The 16,277-nt window shown below is 35.0% G+C and overlaps 1 protein-coding gene across 31 annotated transcripts in view; it reads left to right on the top strand.

Moving 5' to 3' along the window:
* Positions 1 to 16,277, top strand: part of LOC123311439 (basement membrane-specific heparan sulfate proteoglycan core protein) — a 148,733-nt gene that overhangs the window by 63,422 nt on the left and 69,034 nt on the right. The gene's annotated exons all lie outside the window — the stretch shown is intronic.

A 16,277-nucleotide genomic window follows, 5' to 3' on the forward strand; every position in this document is an offset into this window, starting at 1 on the left:
TAGAAAAAGCTTTTAAAAGAATGCATCATAAAAGCAATTTTCCATGTTTTCCTTAGAAACCAAAAAACCAAATGAAATTGAGCTGAAATCCTTTGGGAGCGGGAAAAAAAAATTGTCTTCACTCTCCCAAAGAGTGGAGATAAAAAAAGATAAAATTGATGCCATCAACAGGAAGCTGTCTCTAAGCAAGGGCTGTTCAGGAAGAAATATCATATGAAAGGCCCACTTTTTTTTTAGCAGAAATTACCCCTTGAATTCGTTCGTAACTATTCATTTGCACCCTGTATGTTCAATATCTAACAGTTCAGCCCCTCACAAGATAATAGGGCATTAAATTGAGTTTCCAAACAAAAAGAATTTATCAAATGAGAACCCTTTTTGATCAAGAATATCGATGAAGTTACTACTACCACCCATATTATGGGTGTTAGTTCAAGGTCTTGAATTGAAACTGGGAACATTGCAATTGATCTTCTTAAGCATGTAGATGCAATCAATATTATTTCCCAAAGGATTGAAAAGGAAAACTAGATAAAAATTTCAGTTATCTTCCTAGCCAGTTCAATTCAACATTGAAACAAAATGGTCTCAGTTGAATTTTTCCACTTTCGTTGTCTCTGCTACAACGAAATCTCATGCTTTGTTTCCTCGTTCGACATTAAACTGAACCGCATCGTAGTAGCAGCGTTAATGAGTGACCGGATCCGGCGGTATAACAGTAAAAAAGACGTCCTTTCATTTCCACAATATGAAACTGTATTTGCGAATAAGGTTAGTAAAATATTAACGACTGGAACTAAGTAATATGCCAGGCTGAGGTACATTAACTTCCGAAAGCGAGGCGAACAGTGATTTGTCGCCACAACTCCACCCCCTATTGTGCCACCCTGCGGAGTGGGTAGTACTACGCCCGGAATGTAATCATACTTCATCCACATTACAATCTCTACCCCGCTACAGATGATATTCTGTGTAAATTATCTGATTTTGCCGAGGATATTTTGCCGTATCTCGTTTTTATTTCCTTTCAAGTTTCAATGGGGAAAATTACTTTTCCGCATGTTCTCCCGTTTGTGACGCGATTTTGCACAATCTAAAGAAAAAATCACGATATTTCGTTGAACTTATCTGCACCAAACTAAGAGTATCTCAATCTTTGGCGAATTCAATATTTCATCAACCACAGGATTTTTGGATGAGGCCCCCAGGATAGGCTGGGATCTACTGCTGGATTTTGAAATGAGATCCCTGTAGGATTTTTGGCTGAGGCCCCACTGATCCAGCCTATAGCATTTTTGGCTGAGGCCCCACTAATCCAGCCGTAGGATTTTTTGGTTGGGCCATCATAATATTTTTGGCTGAACAAATTCATTGTAAGAAGTTTTCAGCTATACTCTAATTATTTGAGTAGTAAGGTTCTGTTTAGAATTCGGTGTATTTCGTAGAAGTCAAAACTAGGTATACAAATGAAAATTTATTCGAGTATCCGGTTGACTCACCCAAAATTTCTAGGGCTTCTTATGTGGAATTTTTGGCTTGGACTTTTGTAGAAGTCCAACCATACCACGGAAGTGGTATGGTGCTTTGAATTTCCAATAATCGAAAAAAAAACTCATTTCGAAAAACCAACTCGAACTCAACATTTCTTGAACACCTTCAGCAGGATTTTTGGATGAGGCCCCCTTGTACAAGATTCTTGGCTGTCCTCCACTTCTGGATTCTTGGCTTGGTCATCTGTAGAGTTTTTGGCTTATGCCCTCGTATAGGACCTTTGACGGGGCTGGACTTTTGAATACATTTGGGCTATTCCTGATTTGTGGCAGGATTTTATGTACAAAAGAAAGTAGTACGATTTTGGAGAATTCCGTGTGTTTTATCAAAGGCAGCTGGAGGAAACAAAATATTCCTCTAGATTACCGCCTTCAGTGAGAAATCAAAGTTTCTCGATTCCTTGCGTTTATGGGAGGGCCTCTACTATAGGATATTTTGGCTGAGGCCCTCTACGCAGGATTTGCCGTTGGATCCATTGTTGTGTTTGCGGATGGGGACCCTACAGAATTTTTAGTCCTGGCATCATATTTTGTGCAGTTACTAGGGATTGAATGAAAATTAAATTGCATGAAACTAGAAGTAGAAATGTTTCAAATGGTCCAACAAAAATTTGGGAAACATTTTCATGAAAATCAAAATATAACGCACTTGATCTTGTCAGAAACTGTTCCCCTGAGAATATATCAGATGAGTATCACCCTATATGTGGATATATTTGGCAGCATTTTCCGCTGCACTTTGTCAGCAGCCTCATCCCAAATGAATGAATACAATGTATCGAGCTTCCTTGAGCACAAAGACGGGAACCTCATCTAATGGCTGTTTTGGGACGCGAAAAAATTTGCTATTGACCGTGAACATTCCTCGCAGCGTCTATGCAACACGAGTTCTTTTGTACATATAATCGTGACAGTAGTGGGGTTACTCGTCGACTCTCGAGATGCAAATTACATCTGAATATTCATTCTTGCTATCAGGGCATCGTACGAGGCAGACTTATTCTAATTTGCTTTTTTCGACGCCATGCGAAGAACTATTTGGGGTACTGTCCTGATTACGGCTTTGTTCGTCATAAGAAATCACAGAGGATCTTTCGCATAAACGACACTCTTGTAATCATGTCTGATTAAGTTGTGACGGTGAACTGGAGTTAGCTACAGATTATAGTGTCAGTTTATGCAGCTTGCTCGCTGGATGTTATGGAGATTTGAATTAATTTTATGGGTCACCCTCAGTTTTGCGTTTCAGTTCAAGATTCCGAATCCAGTTTGCGTAAAGTTCTCGACTGTTCGGAAATTTCGACAATTATTCTATCAGCTGATACTCAGTGCCACTTTCCTGTCTGCTACATCTCCTCGAAGTTGACCAATATTTTTCCAATTTTCAAAATTTATTCTGTACACTAATTCGAGTGCGTAAGATACGAATATGCAAACAGATATTTAAAAACAAATTATTCATCAAGTTACGGTCAATGAAGAATCAGAAATTCATTCATCTAGTACGAAACGTTCAGATTTTAAAAAATTTTCCACGAAAGTCCAAAATTTCCGATTTTCTATGGACCATAGCTTGAAAACTAATCCTTTCAACGAAATTCTGTTTGCAGATTCGTAATCTACGCCCTCGATTTAGTAAATACACCAATTTTCGTGGAAATCGGAGAGATCGAAAATTTTTCAATTTTTCCATGTATGGAAAAAATTGCGATTTTTTGAAAAATATTTTTTGTCTCCGATCCGAACCAAATTTCTACTGTACACTAATTTGAGGGTGTAGAACACGAATATGCAAACAGATATTTTTTTAAAAATTTATTTTTCAAGTTATGGTCAATGGAAAATCGAAAATTTTGGACCTTCGCGGAAAAAATCATAAAAACTGAACTGTTCGCCGTAGATGAATAAAATGTCGTTTTTTCCATTCGCAAAGAACCAGTCTATCACAAAAAAATAAACTTATGTCCAGTGCCTCTTTCCTGTCTGCTACAGCTCCTCAAAGATGCCCAATATTTTTCCTATTTTTCTATGAAAAGTAATTTTTTTTACGAAATCACTGATCCTAGAACAAATCTAATTGCATATTCGTAATCTACGACCTCGATTTAGTCGAAAAAATCACCAGGGTTGAAATCGTTCGAATAATTCAAAAAGTTTGATTTACAAGAATGTTCTATGCAACCCGCGCTCGCCTATCGCCTATCATTAGGCCTATTTTTACCTTAAACTGATCACTTCGCTGTAAAATATGGCATACAATTCAGGCTGTTTATACTGGAACCAAAGGAAATGAAGAGGCCAATGCTAGGGAAGGAGCACAATCTCTTCTTGATTTGGTATAGGAAAATGTACCTTCAAGAAAGAGTTTAAAGCCTTCAAATCTAGGTGGAGATTGTTCAGAAACATACTGTTGAAATAAATCATTACCCATATCAAACTTGAGGAATATAAATGGATATCTTCTCAATTTTCATCTTCATCGAATGTTTACGAACAGCACAACAATGATATCGAGTTTTTCATCAATATTGAATGTCTCAGTTTTCCCTCCAATAATTAGAACTGTATCAGAGTTGAATCTATACAATTGAAGTAATTGTCACATGGTGAGACAGGACCACACTGCTAGAACTTTTATGAGCTTACATCATCGGAGTTCATATCTGTCTGCATACACATCAAAAACCGACCAATTGTCGTAGCTGTCATCAGCGCAATGCAAAACCACTTTTGTTCTAATTTTGTCTATTGATATCTTCGCCATCTGTGTTATTATATAAAACCTATTAACTCATTCAATACAAATGTAGAAGAGCTGGGTCCAGAATCATTAAAATTGAATAAAAATAGACATGTCCCCATATAGGTTAATGTGCTATGCAAATCGAGACGAATTGAACTATTATATTGAAAGAGCAAAACGAATAAATTTCAAGAATTATAACGCTGTTTTGTCGCATCCAGTGATCGTAATGAGTTTGGTGCAATAATTTATTTTATGGACTCTGCCTGCCTAGAAGGTTTGAAATCGCACATTTAGTTGATGTTTACAGGCCAATTGTCAGTAATGAGAGCTTTAAACAGAGATACAATTTTACCAATCATTTAGGATTTATCTCATTCCTAATAATAAACCCTTGGAATCGAGTAAGAATGAAAATCTTCATTTGGCTCTTAAAAACTAGTTAATCTTTTAGTTTAGATCACTTTAATTATGAGAGTAGAAAATTGAATTATTTGCGGAAATGACGTTGAACTCTCTGAAGATTTCGCTTGAATTGCTCCAGGTAATGCCAATAATTTGACTCGGCATCAGCCTCAACCTATAAGATAGGTAATTTAGAAAGAACGACCTTTTTGGATGTCACCATATCATTAGTTTAAGACGGCTCACGTTTTCGTCCCCAACATGATCATCATTTGGAATTTGAATAAAGAACGCACAACTGCAATTTTAGGTTCATCGTACCCGCTGATTTATTCGTTTCTTCAAATAAGACAATACATCATTTCGAACCACTTAATGTCATGATAGTCACGATCTACCGCCAACTCTGTTTGTAATTGTAATACATGGCCTCCAGTCTTTGAAACCATGACTGATAGTCGTATTAATTTCAGGGGTATGTCTGAATTATCTAATCTGTCACACTTGCCGTTGCGGCAACATCAACGCATCCTCATTACCTCTTCTGGGATTACAGAGGAATCCTTCCGCGATAACGATAATCACCGGGTACTCTGAAATCTCCTCCAAGATCGTCATCTTCAATATCATAATTTCAGAAAACAACTAATGAATGTCAAAATGTATGCCTCGAGATTATTATCACATTCGTAAAGTGTTTCTTAATGTTGTCGCTTTTGAAACGTCAATATTTTTTCCTTCTCCTAAAACTCTTTCTTGTAGTTTTTTTTTTGGAGTTGTCTTCTGTCTATATTCTTGGCTCCTTCATTCCCTTTGATTCCAGGGCTAAACAGACATGGTTTTTCGTTGAGTACTTCCACGAAAAGAGTTGACAATTGACTGATTTGGAAGGAACCGATCTTTAGAGCTCTCTAGCCATCTAATTTTTCATTGTTTCTGATTACAACTATTTAACTCATGCACGTAAGGAACTCGTAGAATTATTTGAAAATGCATATTAGTCGGAGGGTATCTTGCAGAAATTTCGACGACCATACGTCGAAAGAAGCATTTTTCAGATGAGTTTTCAGTTATCCGTGAAACGCACATCTTGTGTTTACGCATTATTACAGAAGCTTCAAAATATCCACTTTATTCTAGCCCATCCATCTCCGTACTTTTTATGAGCTCATGCATCGAAATAGGTTCGAAATTGAGACCAATTACAACAGCATCTTCAAATAATGGTTTGTATCATCGCTTAAAATTCCACTCGATAGAAACAGGGAACACGCTTCGCGTTCTTACGTTCATTCGCCATTAAAATGATTAACAAACAATCTACCGAAGTTTGGCATCCGTTCAAGCTCAATATTTATGAATCGTAACATCGGTGACATATTGTCAGGTGATGAACATCCAGTGTCCACGATTTTTCATCATTTTCTCACTTTTGGGGCTGGAGGAACAGGTATTGAAAGATTTAACTGCCATCGGAAAATGAATGGTATGGAAATAGATATAGATATTCGAGCAGTTCTTCAGTTCATGATTTTTAATATTAGAAGATCCAGTTCATCGACTATAATTAATAATTCTTGATGACAAATTATTAAATCAAAAAACATTATCAAGATAAATTTTACGCATATTTTTCATCTCAGGTCAGAAGTACATCATTCAAACTATTTCAAGAATCGTTAAATATGAAGAGGAACCATTCAAATAACATTAAAGGGTGTCAATGGACCCATATCGATATCACAGCCCAAAACCATAAATTTATTTCGATAATTCAACACCATTGTACTCCTGTAGATGTGGAAATGAAGCAATGTTTTGTGGTACTTCACGAATCAGAGGAAATATACAAACCGCAGACTCCGACTGCACCGATTCTATTTAGATTAGTCTTACTCAGAGGTCAATAAATTGTCGACTCTAATTCTGTGGAATATTTCTGATTTTATTTCCATCAATCTTCGTGATCTTGAATTGGTGATATATTAGCATTTTACTCATTGTCTGAGTTATTTTTAGTACCGTACCCTTTATCGATTTTAATTGGATACGAAAATTTTATCACTTTTTTCATCTACACAGCTACTAGGCCCTCCCAGCGACTGGAATAATAAAATTTGGATCTGAATTAAGTGGTTTAATCATATAAGAAACACACTGGCTGCTTCTCAACGAAGAAAGGTCTTCAAAAAATGAAATGAAGCGAAAAATACGAATTCATTCATTCACCCAAGCCTTAACAATCCTTAGATGAAGTTACAGAAACATGAATTGTAGTTACCATGAAAATAATCAATTGAGGACGAACTTATACCATTGCGTGACTGACTTTTATGAACCGATAAAAAATTTCACAATAAATAAATGAGTCACGATATATAAAAGTAATAAAATGAAAATGAACATTCTTAACGTGCTACATTGTATTTGAATTATGATATGTGAATCTTCACGAGCTAGGGATACATAATTATGATATTGTTAGATCTGTACCTTAAGGTATTTTCAATTATTCAACTCCTGAAAAAAGATCTGAAGGGAAGGCAGACAGATTTTTTCACTATTTTGAAGTCTACGTATGTTCATTGTCCAGAGGTCCTCGAGTTAAGCAAATATGACTTTTAGAAGGTTACTTTTCGTTCGAAATACCCCATTTCGATATATCCGAACCAGGGAATCTTCAAATCTAGAAATAACCAAGCATTTCTATTTCTGTGGAGAAAGAATGTAACACTCGTAGTAAAATTGGCATTCTTGGAAGTGGATCCGAGAATCAACCCCAATTTATGCCTCTGTTTACAAGTTTAGTGTCATTCTCGACAATCTTGAATGCATTTTCCATTTGCTAAAGGATAACCAAAATTAGAAATATCCACCCTTGTCTAGGATTAGTGAGAACAATGCATCCATTCCACTCACGCCATCTTGATTCATTTACTGACGTTATAAATACGTTATAAATACTAATAAGGAAGAAGCAATATTATTTGTCATCTTAGATTTTCAATTGACCCAAACTTGAGCAAATATCAAGAGTCATGTTAATTTTAATTGCAAATTTGAGCAACTTTCATCTATTTCGTACATTAAAATCAATTACTAACGAATTGAGAAACTGCTGAAGATCAATCGATGAAATTCAGCATATCAATCGAGTGAATCAATAAATCCCCTGGTTTTGAAGGTTGGAAATAATGGAAGCATACTTCTAACTTCTCTCAAATAATTTGAAATATTTTATAGTCTTTATTTTTCTACAAAAGTATAATTTTCTATAAAAGCAATGCGAAATTTTGATCGATGTTACTTGGTACTTTTCCATTTATTTGTCGCAGCATCCTGATGCACCAATTGATAATTTAACTCGCTGACATACAATTACAAAACAAATGATTTCTTCTTCCAGTTGTTGACATGAAATTATTGACGATTGAGAATTTATGATGGAAATAGCCAATAAATCTACAATGAATTTTCCACCATCAATAATTTCACGCTAACGTTGGCTAAAACGAATAATAATGATGGAAATGCCAATATATAGTGCGATGACATTTTGTATTCCATTTTGAAACACATCGAAATTCTTCTTCCCCGTGTGCCTCCTTCAAATGTCTGCTTCCCTGACACTAACACAACATCTTTGTTTCGTTTATGTATTTGTGAGTAACAGGGGCAAATTCCGATACATTTTATGAGTGGGAATCAAATCTAGTAATACAACTCGAATTTATAAATACTCTGGGTAGGAGCCAGTAATGTAATAGGAATAAAAATAGAGGATCGGATACTTTTTGGGTAGAAAGGTACTTCCACCTTGTCTTACGTAATTTTCCAACTGTAAACAATGTGTTTTCACCATGGTAATACAACGTGTGAGGAATATGCAATAAAGATCGAAAATAGAATTGATTGAATGCTTTATGAAGAGACGTGTGATGGGAATTTCTGTCCGATTCGAAAGATAACATCGTAACATCGATGTCCATCAACAACTGTGTTATACGATGTGTAGAATGTCAGATACTCCTACCCGATTGATACAAAGGTCGATGTTTTGCGAATGATAACAAGAAATGGTTGAATTTTGACTGGAAATATCTGTTAATCAACATTCTATCAACTATTTAACCTCCCTGTAGCCATACCGAAACAGCTTTACTCTTTATGATTGAAATTACACACTATACACTAAATTCCAATTTGCCAGTGAACAAGATCGACCAAACAAATAGTCGGACGTTTCATCTAGAGGAATTTCTGTCGAGTTTTAAAGGCATATCGGAATATTAATTGGGCATCGATAAGTAGATGATGCTGTATCGGCTCCAGTTCAACTATGAATGGTGAACTGCGGAAAAATGCTCTGAAATTATACTCGATCAGAGGTCATCAAACTAATCAATAACATTCATTAGACAGGTTTTAGCTCACAGCTATGATGAAGTGGTCGAAAGAGAGAGGTGGGCGTATCTATCAAATAGGAAATCGAATTTTTCGCTAACTCAATTTAATTATAAGCAACTATGGCTATGATGGGATTAGTTGATGATCGATCCTAAACTGTTTCTCAAGATATTGAAAAAGGATGAGTTTTCGAACTGATATAGTGGAGAAATCACAATTATTACAACTTTGCATAAAATGTTCAATTTTTCTAATTTGAATTTTTAGTTAAAGTCAGAATATTCTATCTATAGACACTGGAAATTGCAATCTTCAAAGTCCAAGAATCAAGGGGAATTTATATACGTGATCCTAATCAAGAATGTTGAACAGGGTTTTTAGCTAATAATTTCTAACCATTTTTTTTCATTTCAGGTAAGATTCAAATATCCTCATCACTCTGTTTCGATGAAATTTCCAAGGTAAGTTTTCTCTTAGATTTTTCATTGAATTGAAAGAATGATCACTGATGACAATTCAAAATCACGATAAGTACTCGTATGAACATGAAATACATTATATGAAAATTATTGTAGTGGAAAAATCGCAAAATTAAGGGGACGAAAATAAATCTGCTGTCATATTATCCAACTAAGCAACTTTTTCTCCCTTATTTGAACCCTCAAGTTGCCTCGGCCGCAGTCGGTAAACTACAACAAATCGATTCCCCGTTAAATTATGCAAAAAACTTGATACTCGATGCTCAACAATTCGAGTGGTGTGCAAGAATCCTCTTCAGCGTTTCAAATTCGCTTTGGTTGAATTAATTCATTTCCTCGGGGTTGGCCCCACTGGAGTTCCTCATAGTCTCGACGAGCCGAGTGTAAGCTATTTTTCATTATCGCTAAAAGAAGCACAGTTTCTTCTTGGATGTTATCGTTGGTATACAGCGGTTCAGGTTTACGTACATTGAACATCTTATCGATATGATAATTGAAATTATTGCTTCTTCTCTTTTGAATAAGTGTCTTTGAGGAAACTTCGTTCCACTTTCATTTGATTTTACTCAATTATTTAACTGAGAAGTGTGCTGATGGTTAAATGGGATTGAGTTAATTGAATACTGTACTGATATAAAGTTTGGTAGTTGCTATAGAAAAAGTCAAACTCATAATCTTCTGGTTCTAGAAAATTTAATGTTCATACGAGTATATACACTGCGCAAAAAAATTAACGCACATTCTGAAAATCTCAATTTTAATGAAAGTTAACTCTACATTGACTTTATAACTTATTTTGTATGTTCTCTCAGGAAGGTTTTGAACGAAACAAGACACATTAAATGGAAGAAAAATTCAGGATTTCACCGAATCATATGTGAAAGAAGAGAAATGAACTATTTTCAAAATACTGAAATGCTGATAAGTGATTTAATACTTGGTATTTCCACCCCTTGCGTTAATTACAGCTCGGCAACGACGGTTCATACTCAAAATGAGTGATCTTAAAATGTTCTGATCTAATCCTTCCTTCTAATGGGGTCTGGCATTATCGTGAATAAAAATGAAATTTTCACCAATGTATGGGGCAAATGGCACTACATGCTCTTCAAGAATGTTTCTTATATACTTATCAGCATTCATAGCTTCATTATCAACGACCACTAGGTCTGTGCGAGCAGTCAAAGATGATTGAGGCGATTTCTTATTGTCTGAGTGCTAATTTGCACCTCATGAGTTTGCTCAAGCTGAATTTGAAGGAGGCGAGCGGTTGCAAACCGTTGTCTCAACGAAGAAACTCTCAAGTAACGTTTTTGAATGGCAGTTGTTACCCGTGGTCTACCCTGTCCTGGTCTTCGGACATTCATACCTGTCTCCCTGAATCGCTGCAACATTCTGGAAACACTTGTATGGGAAACTCCAAACCTTTCTGCAATTCTTGTGTATGTCCACCCTTCTTCTCGCAAAACTACCGCTTGGGCACATTCCTCTTGTCTCAAATTGCGTGTTTCACGTTGCATAGCGATCGAGTGTAAAGAATCAAACGAAAGAAAAACTCTTGAGCACTAGAATTGATCGAGAACAACTGATTTTAGAATGGAGCCAATACATTCAAAATCTGATAATATCATCTTTTTTTATTCCTGCTGGAAAAAAACTGTATTGAAGAAAACCGTTGAAAGTGCATAACATATGCATGCATAATTCTGATAAAAATAATTATCATTGAGAACACCTTCAGTTGTAGAATGAGTTTGAGATTTCCATAATGTGCGTTAATTTTTTTGCCCAGTGTATTACACATTCTCAAATTAATATATAGGATACTAAATCACCAAAACATATGCGAATCAGGTCACAGTCCCCTCGAAACAGATCTGCATGATATGCCTGTCTTATTTATACAAACGTTTAGAGAGCATCAGAATCATAATGAGATTGCCACCCAACGAATAAAATAATTACATTCGCTATAGTCTGGTTAGTCTAATCATTTATTCCCACTGCATTTTCGATCCGTAAGTACACAAACATTACAATTCCGAATGGGTGTTGAATTTCTGAACGTCGGTAATATTTATTCTAAAAGACAAATCGAGATCGTTACGAACAGGAAAAGATCGTGGCATTTTATTATGCCGTTTGATTTGAATACTTGCTGATGATTTACGATCGACTTTTGTTCAATGATAATTTGTTGCAATTCATTATATTCCCGTTTTTCCATACGTGATATTGGTGGGTTGAGCTCTTTCAACAAATAAGTAGTGATGTTGGAAAATGCGTTTCAGGACTTTATCTCCGGATTGGAATGCTAAGTTCCGTTGAAATATTCTACTCATTTACTGAGATTCAATTTTCCAATCAGTACTGGATAACTGTGGGTCTGAGCTCACAGAGAATCTAATGGAAATTGCACTATCAAGATGAGGATATACAGATGGAATCACATCATCAATTAATTGCTACATCAGGTTTCGAATCTTAAATCTATCCGTTCCTATTATGTTTCACGTATAAAATGTTTTAATAATGCTCTTAAAATTGGTAATTATTTCACGGAATTCGAAACCACGATTCTGTTTCTTTATATTCTTTGGCTGTATAATTTCGAACTGTCAGAGAGAATAACATGTCCTCACATTGAGACTAGGGCAATATGATCTTTACACCAAAACTTTGTTGATTGATCACCTCCCAAAATGCATTGGAAAATGCATGAGAAAGCAAAATACTTCGTGACAGACTTTGAGAGACCCATTTGTGAATATTGTTGGATAAAATCAGATTTTGAATCAAACGAAGAAGGACCTCACGATTTTTTGAATTTTTCTGGCCCTTTACCATACTGTGCTTCATAAATATGTATGAGTATCATTCAATTACCCGAAATTTTTGATGAATGTCGAACACTCAGGATTAATGTCCCCTACATAATCCCCTAAGAGCATCAACAAAAAACCCACCATGTTATCTGATCTATTCTCTCTTAAAACGTCGAATAATGTATTGGTTTTATCAAGAGATAACCCAATTTTCTTGATATTCATCAGATATTCTAATATAATGTGGAATATTTTATGTTGTACCTATATATTCTCTGTAAAATGTGAGAACTTGATGGAAATAATTAGAAGTAGGAGCAAGATGAGAAAACACCAATACTTTCATGTTGATTAGAGAAAAATAGAGAATAAATCATAAAATTGTAATGATTTTTTCAAGGTGTATTGGCAGGAATAGTACATTACATTATATATCGATATTTCTGGATGAATTGCAGAAAAATTCAGAGACGTATTACATTGACAAGTGCATATAATGATAAAAAGTAATTATGCGCTTTATTCTAAGTAGAAAAGAAACTCGACGTAAAAAAAGTTTTCCAATCAATAACCTACTGCGTCGGGGTTTAGAATTTTGAAGGAATTACAAGAGCAGCCCACGCAGAATGGACCGTCGATTGTTCAATTTTTGAAGTAAATTAGAAACGACTTGTCGTTCAAAAAATCAATTTCCGCTACTTTTTACGCTAAACAACAGGACCTTAGTCTAGTTATAACTGAAATGTCAAGTGCAGATATTTCAGCGTTCCTTTGAAGACATTATCGATGCTGCCATTATAATGTGTGATTTCTATACAGGGTTCTTCACATCGGCAACATTAGACGTTTTGGTAAACCAGAGGCAGGTGACAGATGACTGATAGTTTGACATAAAATATATTTTGTTTCATATTGTGTTATCTATTATTTCAACAAGAGGGAACAATTTTGACAGTTGGCATTGAAAAAATCTTGAATTATACTGGGTTGGTTTTTTACTCTCCAGTTTCCAAAGTGACATTGACATTTTACTTCATGAAACACGTGTGAGTCCATTGAGATATGAAAGGAAGAAAAAGTATTCCGACTTTGATGTCAAAAACGCAATTTATCATAGGTAGAATTGTCGTGACCGAATCAGAAGAGGCATAAAAAATGCATTTTCCACCTGTCCTTCCAACTTATAACTAGCACGATCTATAAAACACACTCAGGAAATTATATGAATTACAGGTACTTGGGAAAGATTATCTCTGAAACATTAGCATTATTACATTTTTATGTCGCTGAAAAGTCTCACCTATGGTGGTAGCACTGTAGCACGCGATTAGGCCCATCGATTTCCATGTCTAGCTCGTTATCTGTCCTATACAAACCCATCAGGAATATTACGAGTGGATTTATCTTTTTTCTCATCGGACTAAAACGTTTACTTCTACTTAATTTGTGGCCATTGATGGAAACACTCGATGAAATCGAAGAACAGAATGGTAAAACTGCTAACTATATGGCCAATCAATTATATTGTCATTTACTTAAAGAGATAGAAATGTTTCTATTTTTAAAATTTTTTTTTGGATAGAAAACGCCTGAAATTTTTCATTAACAAAATAACTCAGCAAGATCTTTGTTTGCAACTACTCAACGAAAGCTATTCTAACATACTTCCATTTACAAACTTAATTACATATGTGGAAAAAATATTCGAAATAACGAAAAACATTAATAATGGATCCTTGTGTGAAAATCCCAATGTTTTTGTTATTCTACCTCATTATTTCCGATAAGTTGAACGGAAACAATTTCGAAATTACGGAAATTCGATCATTGTTCTTTACTGGATGATGTCACCTCTGTGAATATTTATTAAATCTCCGAAATATTTAACGATAGGATGAAATCATTTCATTGTATGGAGGTACTTATATTAGATCATTTTTATACCGTCGATTTTGGAGTAATGAATGATTCATGCATGCGGTATTAAAAATAGAAGAGTCATCCAACGTTTTGTTTCGGTAATGCACAATACTAACGCATGCCAACTGGGAAAAGGTAGAGGTTCGAACAACATAGTGCAGTAATCGAGATAACTGTACCTATCTTTGAATTCTCACTAGAATTGCAAATGGATTTGTTTCCTCACATTGATAGAAAAATCTCGCCTTCTGAATATGTGTCATGTTCGTAAAAGTTCGATTTAATGTATCTCGAAATATAGCATAATCCATTCTCTGATTTTTACAAAGAGTAGATACTAGATAATTGAATTATTTATAATGGGTATAAAGCTATTGATGGAAAAATAATTATCATTCCTCAGCACATGTAGGGTTTTGATATTATTCCTTCGATTGATTCAATTATAATTGTACCTCCAGTTGTGAAATCGGAGAAAATGGGTTAAGAATACTGTAGCTCCTAATGAAAAACATTAGATTGCATATTAAGACGCCTAGGGAATGAATTAATAGTCGGCACTTTAGATCCTGCTTAATATCCATGCTATTTATACGAACGGAGAATAGCTAACACAAAATATCAGAAATATGGCCCATTCACCCACCGCTGTGATATAATTTTTCATACCTTTATTTTTCTGGATGAAAGTCCTATCACTTCAAGCATCAATCGTGCCACTATTTATAGACGAGCGTAAGTACTTGTCGAACGCATTCAGGAAATATTGATTCGTGAGTAAAGAGGATATTTCCAACTCGTTATTCAGTCATGTACACTTACCTTTTAATAAAATACAGAAATAAATGTTGCTGAATGAGAGAATTCCTACGTCATTGTTGGAATGACTGAGTTCAACACGTTCCGTATTATACGATTCTTTTCCACGATTTTCAAACTGTTTGTTTCCTTCCATTCAGGTCAAAATTTGATTTGATGGGTGCTCAATCATCTGGGAAATAAGATAGTGATATCCAAAAAGAGGCTTGGAAGTGAGGAATATAATATAGATTTTTCTCATTTATGCATCACCAGATGTATGTGAATATCTCTCTTCTGGAAGTCTGAAGAATTACGGCATCATTACCCAATGAAGTATTTTCTTCATAGGAAGATATTTCAGCGATAAAGTATCAGACAGATCAATTTTGAAGGAATCGGCAAAAACCATCCTTTGTATGTTAAACAATTGCCTTCTTCTGCAATAGGTTTGGATTTGAAGGAACAACTATCAATCCGGACTTACAGAACAATGGACTATAAAATGAAATGAGTGATTTGATCGAAAATTAATGAACGGCCGCCTATGTATGTCATAAAGTAAGAAGAGGAAATTTTCGTGCTACAGAGTTAAGCCTTAGATACGCTGGGATGAAACTGATTTAACTCCGCCATAAAAAGTATCAGAATCTAGTTAATTCGTTGAAACAGGACGAAATTCCGTTAGTGTTTATTCATTTACATTCAAGACTGAAATAATGATCGCATATAAGAAGAATCTTTCTTTTTTCTTTAAAAAATATATAGGTAGTTGTTGTTTGCTTGATAAATACTGGTATATAGTGGAGCAATGATGAAATACCTACTAGAATCAATATTCAAATGATTTATAGGACTGATGATGATTTATCAATTCAGGATAGAACTTCTCGAAAAAACTGAATTTTCACATGCCAAATACACTGCGCAAAAAAATTAACGCACATTATGGAAATCTCAAATTTATCCTACAACTGAAGGTGTTCTCAATGATAATTATTTTTATCAGAATTATGCATGCATATTTTATCCACTTTCAACGGTTTTCTTCAATACAGATGTTTTTTCCAAGCAGGAATAAAAAAAGATGATATTATCAGATTTTGAATGTATTGGCTCCATTCTAAAACCAGTTGTTCTCGATCAATTC

The sequence above is a fragment of the Coccinella septempunctata genome, chromosome 4, assembly GCF_907165205.1.
Source record: "Coccinella septempunctata chromosome 4, icCocSept1.1, whole genome shotgun sequence".
NCBI classification, from domain to species: domain Eukaryota; kingdom Metazoa; phylum Arthropoda; class Insecta; order Coleoptera; family Coccinellidae; genus Coccinella; species Coccinella septempunctata.